The sequence below is a fragment of the Hylobates moloch genome, unplaced genomic scaffold, assembly GCF_009828535.3.
Source record: "Hylobates moloch isolate HMO894 unplaced genomic scaffold, HMol_V3 SCAFFOLD_6, whole genome shotgun sequence".
In the NCBI taxonomy this organism is placed as follows: Eukaryota; Metazoa; Chordata; class Mammalia; order Primates; family Hylobatidae; genus Hylobates; species Hylobates moloch.
The window spans coordinates 113,118,135-113,140,100 of record NW_026652281.1 but is presented as its reverse complement, the minus strand read 5'-3'; the positions used below and the strand labels follow the sequence as shown (position 1 = coordinate 113,140,100).

Here is a 21,966-nt window from a genome sequence, read left to right as displayed (position 1 = left end):
ACCTCTCTGGGCTGCTGTTTTTTCAGCTGGTCTCCCTTCCGTGGCTCTCCCACTGGATGGAGCCTCTCCTTTTTGAAGTCTAACATCCGTCATCACAGTAAGCCCATGTGTTTGTTCCTCTGATTCTCTTACAGCCTCCTAATAAGTCAGCAGGGAGCCCAGTTAGCATTTGCGGATCCATCAGTTGACTGTCTTCCTAAATTCTTTCTAGCATAATTCACACCTGTCCTAACAGAGTGGTCGGAATAGACAAAGACATTTGTTGGCTTTGCTGTAGGTGACTATTCCACCTTATGCTGTGGACTAGACTCATTTGCGTGGCCCTCTGGGTCAGGCAGGGATTCTGAAGGGCTTTAAAGAACATTGGACCTGGCTCCCTCCCCAGCTTCCCTAGCACAGGCCTTAAGTCCCAGCACAAAGGAGAAGGAGCGAGCTTCTCTGGGGCCGGTGCTCCCAACATCACATCCTGATCCTTTGAATGCTCCCTCATGCTAGGTGAAAGAAAGTCTCTGCTTCCTCAGCTGCAATGTTGTGCCAGCATCAGAAGGTAGAAAGGGCAGGCAGGGTTGGTGCAGCCATGACTGATGGCTCCACAGCAGCCATCCTGAGAGCCATTTTCAAAATTCCTAAGAATTTGCTGCTATCCTGACCCGATCCACCCTACTCCAAAACACCCTGGACATTCAAATCCATGGTATGGAAATTAATTTGTGCAGGCTAGAGAGCTGGTGAGATGAGAGCCGCCATATTTTGCCTGCTGGTTTTAACATTTTAGAACTTGCTCGTTGTCCAGATCAGCACCTTCGCCCTGGCATGAAAGGACAAAAATTAAACCCCATGTAGAGTGCCCCATGATACCCACCCCAGACTTCTCTGGACCCTCCACTGCCCCTCATCTAATGGTTGGGCACTGGGCCCAGTGGCAGGCCAGCCATAACACCCACTTCCCCAGTCTTTCCCAGCATTTTATTCCTCAGTCTTCCATCCATGGGACTCCTTATATTTCATTGGGACAGGAATGGGGTGAACGCTGTGCTCTACACAAACCACATAGTGCTCTGTAGTGTTTAGAATGATTTCTGCTTCTAAAGACAACAAAAGCAAGAATTAGCCTCCAAGCTTCCTCCAGATGAGGCTATGTTTAGGAAAGGCTGTATGTTTGATGCAGGGAAGCAAGCAGAAGGAAAAAAAAAAAAAAAGAAGAAGAAAAAAATAACAGTGCATGCATGTGCCCACGTAGAATACTGGCTTATTAAAGAAAAATAAGAGTTTACCAATGTCAGATACTATTCTCAATACCTTTGTGTATTAAGTCATTCCGTCCTTAAAATACTCTTATGGGTAGAGTACTGTTCTCTTTTCTGTTTTCCGATGAAGAAGGCAAGGCTGGAGAGGTGAAGAAGTTTGTTGGAGTGGTGACAAAGCTAGTGGGTAGGAGAGCCTGCATTTGAACACAGGCAGCCCAGCCCCCAGTACTTGTCCTACCTAAACCACTATGCCCCCCCTCTCCAGATAGTGTAGTTGCACATTTTTGGAAAATCCTTGATATGGTTTGGCTGTGTCCCCACCCAAATCCCATCTTGAACTGTAGCTCCCATAATTCTCATGTGTTGTGGGAGGGACCAGGTGGGAGATAATCGAATCATGGCGGTACTTTCCCCCATACTGTTCTCATGGTAGTGAATAACTCTCATGAGATCTGATGATTTTATAAGGGGAAATCTCTTTTGCTTGGCTCACATTCTCTCTTGTCTGCCACCGTGTAAGACATGCATGTTGCCTTCCACCATGATTGTGAGGCCTGCCCAGCCACGTGGAACTGTGAGTCCATTAAACCTCTTTTTCTGTATAAATTACTCAGTCTCAGGTATGTCTTTAACAGCAGCTTGAAAACGGACTAATACAACCTTCAAACCTCCCTTGCACACATGTTCACTGAGCAAGACTCTAGCAGCTGCTCTGGTAAGTGAGGCAGGCTTGGGGAAGAAAGCAGCCAGCATGCAGCCACTCATCCCCTTCTCCAGACAGACAGGGGACCTGAGCTGCTGGAGCCACTCTCTAAATGACCATGAATCAGCATTCCTTTCAGTGGATCAACTAGAATTGCTTAGTAATCCTCAACAACCTTTAATCCCTCATTTAATTACTGATGAAATATCAATTAAATGTGCCTGAGAAATCTTCAAACTCCTGGCATGGTCATTTCAATGAACATTTGATACACCAAAATCCCAGGACAACAAAAAAATTAAAATGACCCCCAGGGTGCCTAGAAAAGATTTGCCCATGTTAGTTAGCACATTCCTGAAGTAACAGTCTAACTAGAAGTTCAGTTAGTCCTGTTATTTTACATTATTTTTTAAAAATACTACTGACAATGTGTGAACAACCAGCTTGCTCCAGAAAGCGGTTCTTGATAGATTCTACCAATATTTACTGAGCTCATGTTAGGAGCCCAGCAGTCGGCTGCTTACTACGGTTCTAGACACAAGTGAGTCATTCTCTGGTGGGGAGCCAGGCACATATACAATGAAATAAGTGCCAAATGCATGGCTATACACAAAAGGACTCCAAAGGGAAGTACCCAACCACACACCACACAACGGGGGTGGGAGGGTAGCAAGGATTGGCGGGGGGGAGTTTGGGGTAGCCGGAGGGAAACCAGATTCTTCCCAGAAGAGGTGATTCATCATCTGGTGGACAGTGAAGCCAAGTCAGCAAGGTAGACTGCAACTCATCAAAACAGAAACCGGAGACGGGGTTAGTACTAGACACAGGATTGCTGGTCTGAATTTCTGGTTCTTGTTAGCGCTTTACAATTCCTGAGACATATATAAGCCTGAAAGAAATGCTTTCCTCTGTATTCACTCTTAATGGCCACGTTTATTCTTCCCTCTATTGTATAGAGAGATCTACTAAATATCTTATGACTTGATTTGGTCCTTCTGAAAAATAGGTTCAAGTCTTCTCTGTGGGCACTTTTCAAACTCCAAAACCAATAAGCCCCGAGGCAGGCCCCTAGCCCTTGTGGATTCTATTTACACCTTCGGGGCACGATCAGCAACTAACCTCACATAGCGCTGGTGCTACACAAACACAATTCAGGTTCCTTCTTAACTTTCTAGTTATTTACAGTGAAGGAGGCAAGGAAGGGCAACAAGTGTGTATCTGTGTGTGTGGGTCTGTGTGATGTGCAAATAACAGACTCCTCTATTTGTGTGTCCAGATGCAATAAGTACAAATTCTATCAAGCCCTTGAGACAGACAGGACAGAGTTCTGCCAAGCTGGGGAGGGGCATAGAGCTCAAGGCAAAGCTTAAAAAGGCTTGGCTCAGTGATTAAAGTACAACACAATAAGCAACTTTAAAATGTGTTTATTTAGATACAAACTCCATCCAAGAACCCATAAGTTAGACCTTGGCCTGTTTTCGTAGATTGGTGTGATGGCAGTAGTCTTTTTAAAATTTAGTTTCTATAACTTACTCTGGGGACGTAGGTTGATCACTCTAAACCAGTACATTAATAAATAGAGCAGCAGAAAGGAAGGCTGCAGGGTCATGAGACCCAGGCTTGCATGCCTCTTCTTTCTTGATAACTGTTTCCAGATGTGGGCGTTGGCACAGTATCAGCTCGATGACAAAAACGAATGAAAGTCCTTTCTCCCCAGCTAACAGCAGGCAGCTACTGGTCCCGGCAGAAGGCCTGCTTTTGTTTTCATTTCAGAGGTCTCACGTGGCTGGAAGCATTTGCCTCTTGCTGAATGTTTACCTGGCATACGCTATGGACAGCAAATGACACAAGAACCTCAGTGCAAGCTGTCTCTTGAAAAAGAAGGTGGTAGAAAAGTGCATACATCTAATAATCCTAAACAACAGGGAAAGACACGGGCTGGATTTGGGGTAAAAACATCTCATCACCAAGGAAATGATATGCAGGAAGTTGTCAGCTCAGGGTCCTGTTCTTAACATAGATGAAATGGTTGCTTCCTCTAGTGTTCCGGAGGGGAGAGGTGAGAGAAGATTGTTCCTGACTTCAGGGTGCCTGAGAGGAGTCACATACGCATGACACAAAACAGACATATTAAAGGACTCAGTAAGGACAGTTGGGTCTGCTTTCAATACAGAAAAGAGGTGCACTTAGGAAGTGGTAGTTTCTGGCATGGTTCAACTGGCCTGTCTCCATGTGTGTGGAATCTCACCTTTGACCTCAGACCTTGGTCATGTACCAGCCAGGATGCAAGTGGCCCAAGGCTTGGAGACCAAGATAGCTGAGCCCAGGCTTCTCACATTCTGCTTCCATCCTCCTTTGACTTTTGGGAAAGTCTCCTCCTGCTGATTTTCATTTGCTGCCCAACCCCTTGCCACAAACCAGGGAAAATCAGCTCTGAATTTTGAAAACTGGAAACATAAATTCATTTGGCATAAACACAGCTTTCTCCAGCAGACACACAGGAAGTAAGCTTACCTATGTATGCGGTGGTATCATGGACCACCTTAGAGCCTGTCATAACTAGCATTCAGCTGGTGTGGATGGTGTAAGAATAAATTTCATTGCTCCCTAGGACACAAGGAGCACTTACTTATGGATTTCCGGGAAAAGTTTGCAGCTAGGAATGCCCTAAAAGATTACCAAAAGTCTTTGTTTTCATGCCTCAAAAGAAATATCCAATCTCAGTTGGTTTTGACTTGTTGGTGACCACAGCTTATTTCCCAGTGTCATTTGCAGGAGTCAATTTTGTGGACTTGATCAGAAAGCCTTGAAGGGTGTGAGAAGAGGAGAACAGATGGCTAGCAAGGGCCACTTTGGGACAGCAAGAAAGGCCAAGTCCATCTACTGGTGACTGGATCTGACCTGTCCATGATAGAGCCAGAGTCTGAATGGACAATCCTACTCTCTTATCCTTCCTGCCAACCCTGTGCCTTTCCTTGGTCTTGGACAGGAAATGCAGAATGAGACAAGCCATCCATTGCCATTCATCCATCCCACAGGATCAGAGCCCCAGCCCCAGGGCCACTGGTTATGAATACCCTTTGCAGGTGAAATGCTCCTATTAATACATAACCCTGAGTTTGGGATAATGCATGAAAAGATATTTTAGAGCATGGCTTCCTGGAGATACATGTCTTAAGGGCCAGTAGGTGGATTCTGTTAGCCCCTTTTGGCTAGAAGGGATTCTATATAGTGCTGCTCAGGCCCAGGCAATGTATGAAATGAGCTCCAAGGAAGCTTCAGAGAGGTCTCCTTTTCTGATAAGTTCCACACCCACTAAGCATTTATTAAAGTGTCAGCTGTGGATATTGCATAGTCAAGCAAATACGGGGTAAACACAAAAGATGTAGAAGGTCCTTCATGTCTTCCAGAAGCACACCATTGTCTGGGAGGGCCAAGGAAAGGCAAGAAATCAAGTTCAAGACCGGAAAACATGCATTTTTATAGCCAAGTTTACTAAAACATTTTCAGTTCTCTGAACCTAGCATGCTTTTTTTCCACCTCCAAACCTATGAACACAGACCTATGTTCTTGCTGTCTGGCTTCCACGTGTCCATGAGATTTTAGTTTAGACCACACTTTCTCTGGGAGGCCTTCCTTGATGCCTTTAGCCTGCGTAGGTGCCCTTTCCATGGACTTTTACTGGCTCCTTTTCTTCTCCCACCATAGCATCTATCAGTGACACGTCTGTTTTCTCTACCATATGGCAAGTTTGATGAGGGCAGGGAAAATGCCTACCTTCTTCACTACCCCATTCCCGGTATTCATTCATTCATTGGTTAATTAACTATGGAGTGCCTGGCATGAGCCAGTCAAATGATGAAAGAGAAAGGTCACTGTGAAGCTGTATTAGTCAGGGAAGGCAACTTGGGGGAGGTGCATTTTGAGATTTTCTTTGAGGAAGTTGAAAAGGGAAAACAATGGGAGGCATGAAACTTGGGGGCCTCATGCTACCCCCTCCCTCTCCACAAGATGTCTAGGCTTCCATGGGAATCAAATCTGGGAACCATTACTAAGGGGAAGGGCACTCACATGCATGGAGCTCTTACCACATGCCTAAGATTTGCCAGACGCCAACCACATTAATAATACTTGCCATTCACCCTGAGTTGGCTGCAGGCCAGGCCACTTCTTGGGCTGTCTCATTTGATCTTTTCAACAACCCTGCTGGGATGGTTATCCCCATTTTTACAGATGAGAGACTAAGCCTCAGAAAGAGTGGGATTTGGCCAAGATGGCATAGTGACTAAGCCAAGAGTCATAGCCAGGGCTGTTTGGCTCAAAATCAATGATCTTCAAACATTTTGCTCACAACCCAACTCAAGAATTGACCTTTTTTGCACATTTTAAAGTTGACTTATAAAGATTTTTATCATGTGTTTAAATAACTGTAAAAGATGTCAGAGCACTGTATTTTGAATATGAGCATTACATTATGTTTTTGTCAAAATATTGGAACTTTAGATTTAGTTTATGCAGTTGATAGAAAATCTCTGCCATATCTCAACTCTGTCCCTCTTACCAGCCTTGGATGAGTTACTTAACTGCTTCTATGTCAATGTTCTCTACAAATTGAGAATAAGAATAATACCTACTTACAGGACTATTAGGAGGATTAGATGAGATAATTTTATGTAAAGTACTTAGAAAAAGGACTGCTCCACACTTCTGTGTAAGTGTTTGCTATTATTATAAACTCTAGTTGAACAATGAGAGGCTGCCTTTTCTAATTCCCCTTTGTTAGAAGTCCTGGCACAATGCCCCATGGTAAGCTGGTAAGAGGAAAATCTTGCCTTCGTGAAGAAGGGAGGTTGAGGAAGGGGAAGTAGGAGCATCGGCAGAGGAGAGGCGCATGCTTAGGCTGATCTGTTTTAGGAGAGGGCACATATGGAAAATGGGGACTTGGAAGTTGATTCTGGTAAAAATTATGCATGCTCCCTGAAAGGTTTTCCTGTAGCCCCAAGGATGTGTGTATTCCAGTTTAAAGTCCCCATTTGTCCTTGAAGGACAACAACCACCAGTGAATGAGGCAGCCCTCTCTTAGCAGGGCCCAACATCCCAGGGAATAGCTGATGAGAAAACGTCAAAGTTTTTCTGTAATTTCTCCTCCCCAGAGAAGTGAAAATGCAGGCAGGTGCTGTGCTGATGTGGCATGGTCGAGTGCTACTCAAAAAGTGGTCTATGGGCCAGCATCACTAACACTGCCTCGAGCTTTCTAGAACAGGCCTCAGCCCATTGAATCAGAATCTGCTACAACCAGTGGTTCTCAACCCTGGCTGCAACTTAGAATAAGTAATCATAGGGAGCTTTTAAAAAATTCTGATGCCCAGGGCCATACCCTAGACCACTTAAACCAGAATCTCCGGTCATGTGGTCTAGACATCACTAGTTTTTAAGTTTCCCTGGTGACTCTGATGTGCAGCCACAATGGAGAACCACTTTCATTTGTAGCAAAGTTAATACAGAACTTCAAATGTGGGCTCCTTCCCTTCTAAATAATAGCCTCATCTGCGGTAGCTCTTCTGTGCATTCTGGCCACCTGTTCGCCATTGCATGCTCATTCTCTCACCTGGGCTACTGTGGCAGCCTCCAGCCCTTCCCACCCAAAGGAAGACCTTCCACAACATGGCCTTGACTTTCCTTCCAGACTTTTCTCCAGACACTCCCCTCCATTCCAATCCAACCTGATGATTCTCTCTTCCCTAAATGTGCCTCAAAGTTTCCCACAGGCCCACCACAGTCTGCTGTCTTCTGCTCCATTTCTTGCCCAAATTTCTGCTCCTTTTGGGGATCATGTTAAGATACCTCCTCCACTGGATCCCCTCTGCCTTGTTGTGACCTCCCTGTAGTGTTTTCTCCCCTTATACTTTCTACTTCAGATTCACATTGTATGCCTTCTTTCCCCACTTCACCCCATCCCATTAGCCTGTGGGCTACAAGAGCAGAGTAGGGGCCCACTTCTCTTTATTTACCCTGAAAGACCTGCCACTTGCCTGGGCACAAAGAGCTGCACCCCTCCCCTGCTGCCTCAGAGAGCCTTGCAAACCATCGCCACCACTGCTGGTGATTACTTGGCATACTAATTGTTCCATTAAATTAAAGCTGTTTAAAAATTACTACCCTAAGGGGAGTGGGCAAAACCCACATCAGGCAAGTTGCTTTAAACGTTGCCTAGAAATAAAAAGTTTTCTATCATTTGTAGCAATGTTAATATAGAACTTCAAATGTGGGCTCCCTCCCTTCTAAATAATAGCCTTACTCTTCCTAGAACAGGATGGGTTCATCAGCACAGCCGGCAGCAGCTGACCACCAAACTTCAAAGGAAATATTCTCCAATCACTCCTTCCAGATCCATCTGGCAGCCTGAGCCTGGCCTCAGCTCAAGTCCATGATAAATGTTCCTTTAATGCAGAGACTTGCATTTGGGCTTGGACGACTCCTCTGTTTTCCCTTCATGCTATGGAAATCATTTAGTAATTTGCCCTCATAAAAATCAGGCAGAGAAACAGATATTTAATGTCTACAGACAGTGCACAGGGCAGAGACGTCACCTCACCGTCATTGCTATTCATGTGCCTCTTAGCAGGTCTGACAAAATGCCTTCCTCTCCAAGGTTCTACAATCCAAGCTGCTGTTCTTTCTAGTTGCTGGTGACCTTCACTTTCATTTCTTGCTCTTGCCAGACACCTATTTCTAATATGGATCTGCCTTCCCATTTTGTAGACAGGATTCTGATAAGTATCACTGTAGGTTGCATTCAAGACTCATTTCTTCTCTGAGATAAGAATTTGTACCGATGGGGTTGCAGGCGTATGGCAGGATTTATTAAAGAGCCAGATAATTTCTTTCATTATTATTTTCTTAGTCCCAACCATAGGTCTCAAGAGAAATGTTAGAAAGTGTTGCTTCCCTAGTACACATAAGAGAATAGATATTTAGCAGAGACAGAAATGAGTCAGCCTCTCTCCCTGTGTCTCACCTAGGCATGTGGTGTTAAGGCCAGTACCCCGCAGGGCCCCAGGTTAGAGTGGGGCAAATTTATATTACACATTTAAAAGGGCCTCTTGAGTGTTAGGCTTGGAACAGGCTGCAGAGGCTGCTGGGCGGCTTCCCAAGGAGATCTTTAAGAACATACAGCCATCTATTACACTTGGCTGAGGACAAGCCCTGCAAAGAGGAAGGATGGGGAAAAAGATTTCTGAAGGCTGCTGCTACCTCGGAGTTTTTTGGGGTCATTTTTGTTTTGTTTTTATTTGTTATGGATACAGAGTAGTTGTATGTATTTATGGGGTACATCTGATGTTTGGATACAGGGCATACAATGTGTAATGATAAAATTAGGATAATTGTGGTATCCATTACCTCAAGTGTTCATCATTTCTTTGTGTTAGGAACATTTCAATTCCACTCATTTAGTTATTTAAACATACACAATAAATCATTGTTAACTATAGTCACCCTATTGTGCTATTGAACACTAGATCTTATTCATGCTATCTAACTGCATTTTTGTAGCCAGTAACCATCCCCACTTTACCCCCCCCACCTCCAGTTCCTGCTGCTCTTCCTTACCTCTGGTAATCATCTGTATCTCCATGAGATCAATTTTTTTTTTTAAATTTTAGTCCCTACCTATGAGTGAGAACATGTGAAAAATGTGTCCTTCTGTGCCTGGCTTATTCCACTTAAAGAAACTAGATCCTTATCTCAAGATTTAAATCTAAACCTGAAACTATGAAACTACTAAAAGAAAACATTGGGGAAACTCTTCAAGACATTGGTATGGGCAAAGATTTCTTGAGTAAGACCTCAAAAGCACAGGAAACCTAATCAAAACTAGACAAATGGGACCACATCAAGCTAAAAAGCCTCTGCAGAGCAAAAGAAACAATCAACAAGCAAAAGGACAACACACAGAATGGGAGAAAATATTTGCAAACTACCCACCTGACAAGGGATTAATAACCGGAATGTATAAGAAGCTCAAACAACTCAATAGGAAAAAATCAAATAATCCAATTAAAACATGAGGAAAAGATCTGAATAGATATTTCTCAAAAGAAAACATACGAATGGCCAACAGGTTTGTGAAAAAAATGCTCCACATCACTAATCATTAGAGAGATGCAAATCAAAACTACAATGAGATATCATCTCACCCCAGTTAAAATGGCTTTCATCCAAAAGACAGGCAATAATAACAAGTGCTGGACAGGATGTGGAGAAAGGAGAACCCTCATACACTGTTGGTGGAAATGTCAATGAGTACAACCGCTGTAGAGAACAATCCTCAGAAAACTAATAATAGAGCTACCATTCAATCCAGCAATCCCACTGCTGGAAATAATTCCAAAAGAGGGGAAATCAGTATATTGAAGAGATATCTGCAATCTCATGTTTATTGAAGCACTACTCACAATAGCCAGGATATGGAATCAACCCAAATGTCCCTCAGTGGGTAAATGAATAAAGAAAATGTGGTACATATGCAGAGGAATATTATTCAGCCATAAAAAGAATGAGATCCTATCATCTGCAACAACATGGTTGGAGCTAGAGGACATTACCCTGGGGTTTTGTGATGTGTGTAGCTGGCCTCAGGTCAGAGCCAGTAGAAGTTGCAGCTCTTCTCTGATTTTTGCTTAAGTGTCTGTATCTCCACAAATATTTCCAACTTCCACTCTACTGTGACGTCTCACTCTCACACAGGAACTTCAGCTCAGAGGAGAAAAAATAGAACCTTCTAGGCCAAACACCAAGAAACTTTTGTTTGCTCATGTCTGTACATGCATCTCTTCATAGAATAAAACAGTTGTGGAATATCTAAATTCTGATCTGCCTCTTGTCTCAAAAGATGTTTAAGAAAATGACACCTTAAAGTTAACTAAGAACTCAGAGATTCATATTTGGAGTACAAAATTTTTGATGAGATCTGCAGTTTTGCCATTTATAGAGAAATGCATGAATTAGACACTTACAGTAAGAGGAAGTGGCTTACTAAATATCAGCGTTAATTCTTGAGATTCCATTTAATTGCACAACACTCTACTTCCTCTTCCTCAAGTAACGTGAACAAGCAATTGTCTGAAATATTGAACATATAAAACTACAGCAAATATTAACAAACTCTAAAATTGTATGTGTGTTCTTTATATGCAAAAAAATATGGTATTATAGGAAGAAAATATCATATACCTGAAAGAGTCTTCACCCCTCCCCTATTCCTTAGAGATTCTAGGAAACCATTTTTCAAGTTCATTTCTGATTTTCAAAACCACAGGCTGACAACAATAAGTAGTTAGCTTTTAAATCTTTTACTACAACCACCCAGATTAAATTGTTCCCTTATTAATCTAGGGAAAATAATTACCAGGCAAAAGATCCTCTTTTGTCCATTGGCCATGATTTATTTCAAATGCATGCTTTCAGTCCACATTCAATTTTTTTCACATATGTGAACACTTAGATATTGAAATTCTTTTCCTGTCAGCTGTCAATGTGCATTGCTTTTTAATCCAAAAAAGACTTAAAAGATTATCAGATAAAAAGTATTTCAAAGCTTAAAACGAATCCTCCTATTGTATTCCCAACTACCTTATATCTCTTATCATAAGGTTATATTAAGTGCTTTTGGCTGTTTTCCCAAACATCCAGACATGTTTTATGTGAAGTATGAGTCATGGCAGCTTTGCTTTCACGGTTCAGGACAGTCTCCTTGAAGCAGGGACTAAATGGTGGAGTCTTCAGTTGTTGGTGATGATGGATTGGGAACTGGACATTTATCCAAGTGCAGACAATGAAATAGGAAAATGTTTCTTGCCAATTTTAAATCAAAGGAGCTAATTGTCTTAACACGAATTGTGTCTACTAAGTAGTATGGGATTGTGGCAGAGCCTGGAAAGAACAGAAGTTAGAGAGAAGCTCCCTCATGAATGAAATAATTTAAACTCTAGACTAAAATGTGGATTTGTTAGAGTTTCAGGAAAAAAAAATTTACTCTTCTTCCTCCATTCGATGTTGTTTCTATATGGTAAAGAGTTATGATGGCCATTTCCACAGACTGTGAATTTAGTTATCTCCTAAAATGTCAATTTGAATCCAAATGCAAGTTAACATTTGTGTGATGGGAAAAAAATGATGAATGCATTTGTTTCTAGAGTCTTTGCTCTTTGACATCCTATCTAAGAAGAGTTTCATTTCTGCCAGACCAGTAATAGGAGATTTTGTGTTTTTAAATCAAGATATCAGTGCAAAGAAGAAAGAGCCACAGAGCAAGGCGAAAAAATGAAGACTTCTAGGTAGTCTTAATTGATCTGATCCATAGCTGTCCAGTAGAAATACAACCTGAGCTACATATGTAATTTTATACTTTATAAATATAAAATCATATTTTATAAGTAGCCATATTACAAAAGTAAAAAGAAACAGGTACAAATTAATCTTAAAAATATTTCTATGGAAGCCAATATATTTAAAGCATTATCATTTTAACATGTAATCAATATGAAAAACATTAGTCAGACATTCTATATTTCTTTTTTTCTCATCCCAAGTCTTCAAACTCCAGTGTGCATTTTACACTGACAGCACATCTTAACTCAAACTAGCCATATTTCAAGTGTTTAATAGCCACATATGGCTAGTGGCTACCATATTAGACAGCACAAATCTAGATAATTAATTCCTCAGAGGGAGGCATAGAAATAAAGAAGAAAACCCGTAAGACCTGTAGATTTAGGAAGAGTTTTGGCAAGGGTAAGAACTTTGAAGTGAGCTGGCTGGAGCAGCTGTGGACTGTCTGGTGAATGCATGGAATTCCTGTGGAGCATGTACTTAGATCCCTTATATAACTTTCTTTTTTTTTTTTTTTTTTTTTTTGAGACAGAGTCTATCTGTCTCCCAGTCTGGAGTGCAATAGAGCAATCTTGGCTCACCGCAACCTCCACCTCCCGGGTTCAAGTGATTCTTGTGTCTCAGCCTTCCGAGTAGCTGAGGTTACAAGCACACACCACCATGCCCAGCTAATTTTTTTTTTTTTTTTTTTTTGAGACGGAATCTCACTCTGTCTCCCAGGCTGAAGTACAGTGGCATGATCTTGGCTCACTGCAACCTCCGCCTCCTGGATTCAAGTGATTCTTCTGCCTCAGTCTCCCAAGTAGCTGGGATTACAGGTGCATGCCACCATGCCAGGCTAATTTTTGCATTTTTAGTAGAGATGGGGTTTTGCCATATTGGCCAGGCTGGTCTCAAACTCCTGGCCTCAAGTAATCTGCCTGCCTCAGCCTCCCAAAGTGCTGGGAGTACAGGCATGAGCCACCACACCCAGCCATATAATTTTCAAGGAGCAAAATACTTGAGTTATTTTGAAATTAATTAGGGTGGATGGACTGTGTTTCTTTGAATAGCACCTCCTTGAAACTGGACCACTTGGTGCTGGCTGTATAAGGGTTATATATCCAATCACGGATGAAGGAGAGGTAAATAAAAATGCAGGGTAGAAAGATGCTGATGGTCGTGGGCCATTCCCCATGTGGGAGCGGTGGGCAGAGGCCTGAGCTCTATTATTATCTGGATCTGCACAAGGAACCTCTGTCCTTGATTTGGCATGAATGACAACCAGCCCAAGAAGATATGAAGCCAGCACATCAATCATATGCAAGAGAGGACATTAATTTGAAGGGCCCATTGGTGCTTTGAAGCAACGATCTGGAAACTCTTGGAGGAGACAGGCACAGTCCACATGGTATAGATCCTGACCTGTGGAGCAGTGTGGGCAGCTACCTGGCTGTAGCAGCAGGAAGCACACAGGATAAAGGACTCCAGCCACCACCTCCACCACCCTCTGGTGCCCCATAATCAGAACATGAATGAACAGGATTGACTGGCACTTGGGCCTTCACACACAGTAGAAGCCCAGGGGCCAGTATAGCCTAGAGCTCTGAACTCAGATCAGATGGAAGTAAGAGGATTCCAAATCAGCTTGTCAGCACCATTCTTGAGGCCCAATCTGATGGGATCCTCTGAAAGAAACACACTGCCTTGTGAGAGCGAGCTATTCACCAAAACATATTTCTGGAACTGGGGCCTGGCCCCAGGGTCCCTGGATAATCCCATGGATGTGATTCCTAAAATTCCTCAGAATATCTGGTTGACCCAGCATAGGTGAAAGAGAGTCAGATGTCCCATTGGGCAGACATGAGGACCAGGGCCCATATGAGTCCTGGTCTGGGTTTGGGGCACCCTGCCTCACTGTCAATGATGGCTCCAGCTGCTCCCAGGCATCCAAGGGGCTTAGAAAATTTCAAGGAAGTTACCCCAAAGCACAGGGTCCCCAGAGGCATGGAGCCCAGGACAGAGATGCCACTTCCTTTGTCTAAGGATATTTGGGAGGAAGCCCTCCTAAGAGAGAATAACATCTACAGAAACAGAGAAGCAGAGTGGGAAAGACCAAGTGACAGAGACAGTCCTGCCAACACTGAGCCCTCCATGCCAGTTGTGCCCTGGGAACGACCAGTTTTGATAGCCAACAAATTCTTTTTCTGACTTTAGCTAGTTTGTATTATGCCTCTGTCACTTGCAACTAAAAGAGCCCTGGCCAATGAAGAACGATTCAATGCTTTCAAGACCAAATTTATGTCTTCTATCCTCATGGGAGCCACTCTGTTCCTCCCTGCCCCACAGCCAAGGACGTTCCTCTCCCCATATGTCCAAACATGAACCAGATGGTGAAGCAGGCAAGATTCCTCTGCCTCCTGGGAAACGACAAGAGTGGATGTATAAGGTACATCCTATACGTGAAGGATGGGACCCTGGTTTTACCAAAAGTTCTTTTCAAAATGCCTCCATGAACAGATTTGTCCCACCCTCCTCTGCCCAGTTCAAAGTACCTTAGTGGCTCCCCGATGCAGTCAGAGTAACCTGTGTGATCTGGCCCTAGCCTACACTTCAGCCCTCGACTCCCCATCCCCACTCCCCACTCCCACTCTGTGCTCTTCAGCCACTCTGGATTCCTGTTTCTTTAACAAGAAAGTTTAGTTCCACCGCTGGGCCTTTGTACTAGCTATCTCCTCCATCTGCAGTGCTCTCTCCCCTTTTCATTATTCAGATCTCACTTTAAAGCAGACAGAAAGGTCTTTCCTGATCCCGATCACTCTCTATTATCTTAAGTCTCTTAATGACTGCTACTATTTGATTTGTTTTGTTGGGTATTTATCGTCTGTCTCCCTCTACATTTAAACTCCTTGTGGGTAGGAATCTCATTGGTGTTGTTCACTGCTATATCCCCAGTATCTAGACGAATGCCTGACACAGTAAATGCTCAATAAATATTTATCAGTTATGTAAACGGAATGCACACAGGCTACGTTTGTTGACTTCTCTTCTCAGGAATATCATCCTTTTGGCTCTTTAGCAAAGCCTTAGGCTGACTTATTTATTTGGTTCAACAAATCACTGCTGAGCATCCACTCTGGTTAGGTTCTGTCCAAGATGATAACAAGCCCTGGTTCTTAACCTTTGGAAGTTCAGACCCAGGGAAAGATAGAATGCCAGACTATGTGGAAAATGCTATGGTCAGGCTGTGCACTAGCACTGGTACTGGGGAAACAAAGAAGAATGTGATCTTTTTGTTGGGTACAAGAGTTCAGGCAGTGAAGTCCCGGAAAGCCACAGAGAAAGAGCTTTTGGGACCTGTACATGTCCCCCACTTGCAACACCTCACAGGTGGCAATCATGAAAGCAGTTCTCCCTGCCCTTCTTTCTCCCTAAAGTATTGGTATATGTGAATGGGATAAGTGTGAGCAATTTGTCCTGAAAGGAAAGTGAGCTGGAACAACCAGTACTTGGGAGAACTTGTGATTATCCTGTTTGCGTGACAAAGCCAATTAAATTATTTACGCCTCTCAAGTGCATTTTGCATCAAGTAGAATGTCTGGTTTTGGCGCTATTTTATAATCTGCTAAGTTAGCTAACTGCCCCTCCTATCCTGGGTTGGGGCAAGGAGATGTCTTGGGACAGAGAAGAGGGTATCGGGGGGCTCCTGCCTTTAGAGAATTCGGGATGACAGGCAGCCAGCCGTGCCCATGTGTGGAGGGACAGAGTACAGAAGTCCCTGAGGTCTCAGGTCTTCCTCTTATTGCCCCAAGGGGGTTCACACCTAAGACCAGCCCTTCCAAACAGCAGGGTGCCACTCTGCTCTTTACCATGAGGCTGACTCACCTCTACCTGTCACACAGTAGAGAATGTGGAATTCTGAACAGAAGAAAAAAAATTCACCTGGAGGCTCCAGGCTAGGCCCCAAGTTCTCTGGAACTCAAGGAGTCTCTGCACACCCTGATGCATCAGGAGTTACTCACTTGTGCCTTAGATTCCTTGTCTAAACTTGGCCTAACAAAGGGATCATGGCTCATTGTCAGAATGAAGTAACGTCCAGCTCCTTGTGGCTAAATTATGAATCAGTCATAAGAGGGATAATTGACTTCTTTTAAAAGGAAGCCTGAAATCCATTTTCTGCTATATTAGGTGCACACATACACAGAGGCAAGATGACTTCAGTAGATCAGATGTTTGTGAAGTGAAAAGTTATACAATGTATGGGCCAGCTCCTCTAAGGAAATCGAACAGAGACAAGCTGGAGAAGTGGGAATGGGGCACAAGAGACAGCAGCCTACTGATGGGATACAAGACTCTCCCAGGCACAAAGGCAGGACACTGGGAAGTATCTGCTATTTCTGTTCCTTTGGCCCCTAGAGCTGACCATTCAGCTCAAGGTCAGCCAGTCCCTCATTTCTGCAGTGTTCCCGCTGAATCACAGCAGCTGAGAAAGATGATGAATGTTGGAGCTGGAGGCACACTGGAAACTAGACCAATCCCCTCAATTGTAAACAAGGCAAGAGAGTTCCAGAAGGGAACAAGTCCATGTTGAAGTCAGGAATGGGAAGCCAGTGCTCCTGATTCCCGGCCCACCACACTCCCAGGGCACCCTCGTGATACACCGTCTGGTATTGTTAGTTATTTTCTGCGTGTGTCTGTCTTAGCTCCCTAATGAGACTACTCCCTTGGTTGCTCACAGCATTTTATTCTTTGTGATCCCCCATGGCCCCTTAGTTAGAATTTTCCTCAAGACTTTAGTTTTAAAATGATTCTTGGTTAATAGCCTCCTACCAAGCTGCTCCCAACTTCTCCTGAAAATATCTAAGATGATGTTGAAAAAAGTAAAAACTTTATTCTGTGAGTTAAGATCAAGATTCAACCTAAGGCCAGGCAAGAAGCTGGATTGAAAATCTCATTTCAGGACCACCCATACTGTGTGCCAGGGAACCTGCCCCTACAACCAGGAACACAGGGCTGCACCATGCAAAACTCAGGTGCTTTCCCGGGGGACCCCCTGGCTGCACAGGACCCCCTCCTCAAGGCCTTGGAGATGCACAGGCAGGAACTATGGGTTCCACAGTAGCCAGGAGGAGAGTCCCATGGGCACAGCACTGCAGCCACAGCCCACGATGGCAATGTTGGAGGGAGGCCTGCCAGGGCACTGCCCTTTCTACGCATTCCATTTCTGTATCATGTCAAGGAGTTACACGGTAGGGTAGAAGAAGATGGATTTCAGTTTAACAGACGTTCAGTAAATGAAAACGTGTGGTCACTAAGAACAGCACTAGAAGCTGCACACCACAATCTTCTGCTCAACTGTTTATTTAACAAGGCTTTTGATAGACACCCAAGACGTCAAGGGCAGTGACAAGTACAAACCCCTAAAACTTCTCTTTTATAAATCAGTGGGTCTAGATAGACCTTTCACTATTTGAGGATATGTGGAGAGGTGGGGACGGGGGGGAGAAAATCATGAAACTTCAGAAAAAATACTCAGGCTTGCAATTAAAAATGTTTTTAATGCAATATCTGAAAAAAAATTAAGTCAACAAGGAATAGAGCTGACAGCATAGAAAAGTGAATCAGTAATGTGGAGGGCAAGAAGGAGATCAAAGGAGAAGAGCAAAATGATGAAAATGATGAGGAAGGACAGGATGATTGGGTTATCCTTCTCTGTCCTGCTATATCCAAGAATTACAGAACTTCTGAAGAAAGAAACCCACACAAATGGGAAGAAAGCAATAATCAAAGATATCATTACAGAAAACAGCGGTTAGTATGCAAATCAAAATGGCCCATAGCTTTCTAAGAAAAATAAATTTAAAGGGGGCTGTCTAGAAAAGAGTTCACCAAGCAGGCCTGAAGACTGCAATACTTAGAAAGGCCTGCTTACTGGCATCTGAGAACTCGGCTGCTGCATGGATATAAAACTTTCCCTAAATAAGGTTGGCTTACTGTACCTTAACCGGTTTTTACAAACAATGTGGTTTATGCTAAACACCTGCTCTCTTGGAATTTTAGTTCATGCTAGACAGAAGGACCTACATGATCATGATCAGACCCCAGTAAAAAAAAACTTGTGTAATGAGTCTCTGATGGGCTTCCCTAGACAGATACATCATGCATATGTTGTTTCTTTTTTCTCACCGGGGAAGAGTGAGCCGTGCGTGACTCCTAATGGGTGGGAGAGAGCATGAGGAAACCTGCACATGAATTCCTCCAGACTGCCTGTGCCTTTTTCCTTCATGAGCCACTCATATATCCTTACAACATTGCTGTAATAAATCTTGGCCATGCGTACACTTTAAGCTGAGTTTTGTGAGTCATTTTAGTGGGTTTCCAAACAGCAATGGACCTGTGGCCTAGGGGATCCCTGACACATAGGCCTCACGGTGTCACAGGGGCTAAAACACATTCTAGCAACATATTTGAATGATAAGACTAATTTGTTTTCATGTCATAAGCATTGAGGGAAAAAAATACCTCTTTCAAAGTTTACAAAAATTGGCTGGCTTCAGACTTGTCCTTTGCCACCCTGTATAGAGCAGGCTTTAGAAAGTTTTGAAGGAAGAAAGTTGTGATCCAGTAATTTTGTAGCCTTATGAAGGCAACAGACAGACATTCTTATACATTCAAGGACTCGAAATAGACTTACACTAGTGACTGAGGTAATAAACTTGAAGAACACAGGCCAGGCGCGGTGGCTTATGCCTGTAATCCCAGCACTTTGGGAGGCTGAGGTGGGTGGATCACCAGGTCACGAGATCGAGACCATCCTGGCTAACACGGTGAAACCCCGTCTCTACTAAAAATACAAAAAAAAAATTAGCCTGGCCTGGTGGCGGGCACCTGTAGTCCCAGCTACTTGGGACACTGAGGCAGGAGAATGGCATGAACCTGGGAGGTGGAGCTTGCAGTGAGCCGAGGTCACACTACTGCGCTCCAGCCTGGGCAACAGAGCGAGACTCTATCTCAAAAAAACAAAAACAAAAACAAAAAACAAACAACAACAACAACAACAACAACAACAAAAAGATAGGGAATTCTGGATATGCAGCTCTTCTTTTATGGAGCATAGATCCCAAATTCAAAAGTCCAGTTGGACTGTGTTATCAGAGAATTCTGAGATTTTATGCTTAGCCCTTTGCTATTTCCCTAAGCTGTCTTTGGCTTCTGAAATTTTATCAAGACCAAGAAATTAATTTCTTGTGCCATATATTTCACCCCACAATTTCGGAAGTATCATCTGCAATGACTGATGGCCACCAAACCTATTATGCAGTGCAGGTCTTTCTTAATGATTGTTAAACATAAAGGATGATGAGATCTATGGGTCTCAATTTGTAAGAGTACCTGTGTTGAGGATTGTGGCATTGAGGATTATCATATTGAGCAAGATTCTGAGCCCCTTCTCAGCTCCATGGGAGAGAATGCAAGGGTCAGTGAGTGACACCCAACCTGGGGAAAAAGGGATCACGGTGGTACATTCATTTCTTACCTGCTATTCTTGATCTATATATTCAGAAGATTGTGGTTTAAAAATTAATAAACAAAAATGACCAAAAATGAATATAAATACTTTCTCTAATTGTTGTGCTAGAACATAAAATAACCACAACTTCAGTTTTAAACAATAGGACAATATCTGTGTTTAATATTAATGTTTACTTAATATTTTTGGTAAGACAGAAAAAATTTTAAAAAATAAAGTACTGTAGGAAGAAAGTACCAAGAAAAAGATTGATAGATTAGCAGCATAACATTTTTAAGCCGCTATTTCACAAAAATACAAAACATCATCAGCAAGATAAGAAGGCAGATAACAGTGGTGCCAAGATGGCCGAATAGGAACAGCTCCAGTCTACAGCTCCCAGCCTGAGCGACACAGAAGACGGGTGATTTCTGCATTTCTGTTTGAGGTACCGGTTTCATCTCACTAGGGAGTGCCAAACAGTGGGTGCAGGACAGTCGGTGAAGCGCACTGTGCACGAGCCGAAGCAGGGCGAGGCATTGCCTCACTCGGGAAGCGCAAGGGGTCAGGGAGTTCCCTTTCCTAGTCAAAGAAAGGGGTAACAGACCGCACCTGGAAAATCAGGTCAGTCCCACCCTAATACTGTGCTTTTCCAACGGGCCTGGAAAACGGCACACTAGGAGATTGTGTCCTGCACCTGGCTCAGAGGGTCCTATGCCCACGGAGTCTCGCTGATTGCTAGCACAGCAGTCTGAGATCAAACTGCAAGGCAGCAGTGAGGCTGGGGGAGGGGTGCCCACCATTGCCCAGGCTTGCTTAGGTAAACAAAGCAGCCAGGAAGCTCGAACTGGGTGGAGCCACCACAGCTCAAGGAGGCCTGCCTGCCTCTGTAGGCTCCACCTCTGGGGGCAGGGCACAGACAAACAAAAATTCAGCAGCAACCTCTGCAGACTTAAATGTCCCTGTCTGACTGACAGCTTTGAAGAGAGTAGTGGTTCTCCCAGCACACAGCTGGAGATCTGAGAATGGACAGACTGCCTCCTAAAGTGGGTCCCTCACCCCCAAGCAGCCTAACTGGGAGGCACCCCCCAGTAGGGACAGACTGACACCTCACTCGGCCGGGTACTCCTCTGAGACAAAACTTCCAGAGGAACTATCAGACAGCTGAATTTGGGGTCTCACGAAAATCCGCTGTTCTGCAGCCACCGCTGCTGACACCCAGCCAAACAGGGTCTGGAGTGGACCTCTAGTAAACTCCAACAGACCTGCAGCTGAGGGTCCTGTCTGGTAGAAGGAAAACTAACAAACAGAAAGGACATCCACACCAAAAACCCATCTGTACATCACCATCATCAAAGACCAAAAGTAGATAAAACCACAAAGATGGGGAAAAAACAGAGCAGAAAAACTGGAAACTCTAAAAAGTAGAGCACCTCTCCTCCTCCAAAGGAACGCAGTTCCTCACCAGCAACGGAACAAAGCTGGACGGAGGATGACTTTGATGAGTTGAGAGAAGAAGGCTTCAGACGATCAAACTACTCTGAGCTAAGGGAGGAAATTCAAAACAATAGCAAAGAAGTTAAAAACTTTGAAAAAAAATTAGACAAATGGATAACTAGAATAACCAATGGAGAGAAGGGCTTAAAGGAGCTGATGGAGCTGAAAGCCAAGTATCGAGAACTACGTGAAGATTGCAGAAGCCTCGGTAGCAGATGCAATCAACTGGAAGAAAGAGTATCGCTGATGGAAGATGAAATGAATGAAATGAACCGAGAAGGGAAGTTTAGAGCAAATAGAATAAAAAGAAATGAACAAAGCCTCCAAGAAATTTGGGACTATGTGAAAAGACCAAACCTACCTCTGATTGGTGTACCTGAAAATGACGGGGAGAATGGACACAAGTTGGAAAACACTCTGCAAGATATTATCCAGGAGAACTTCCCCAATCTACCAAGGCAGGCCAACATTCAGATTCAGGAAATACAGAGAATGCCACAAAGATATTCCTCGAGAAGAGCAACTCCAAGACACATAATTGTCAGATTCACCAAAGTTGAAATGAAGGAAAAAATGTTAAGGGCAGCCAGAGAGAAAGGTCGGGTTACCCACAAAGGGAAGCCCATCAGACTAACAGC

General features: G+C 43.6%; 1 protein-coding gene across 1 annotated transcript in view; it reads right to left on the bottom strand.

The window, feature by feature from the left end:
• The window catches only part of SMAD5 (SMAD family member 5), a 281,680-nt gene that overhangs the window by 157,438 nt on the left and 102,276 nt on the right, over window positions 1–21,966 (bottom strand). The window lies entirely within an intron of this gene.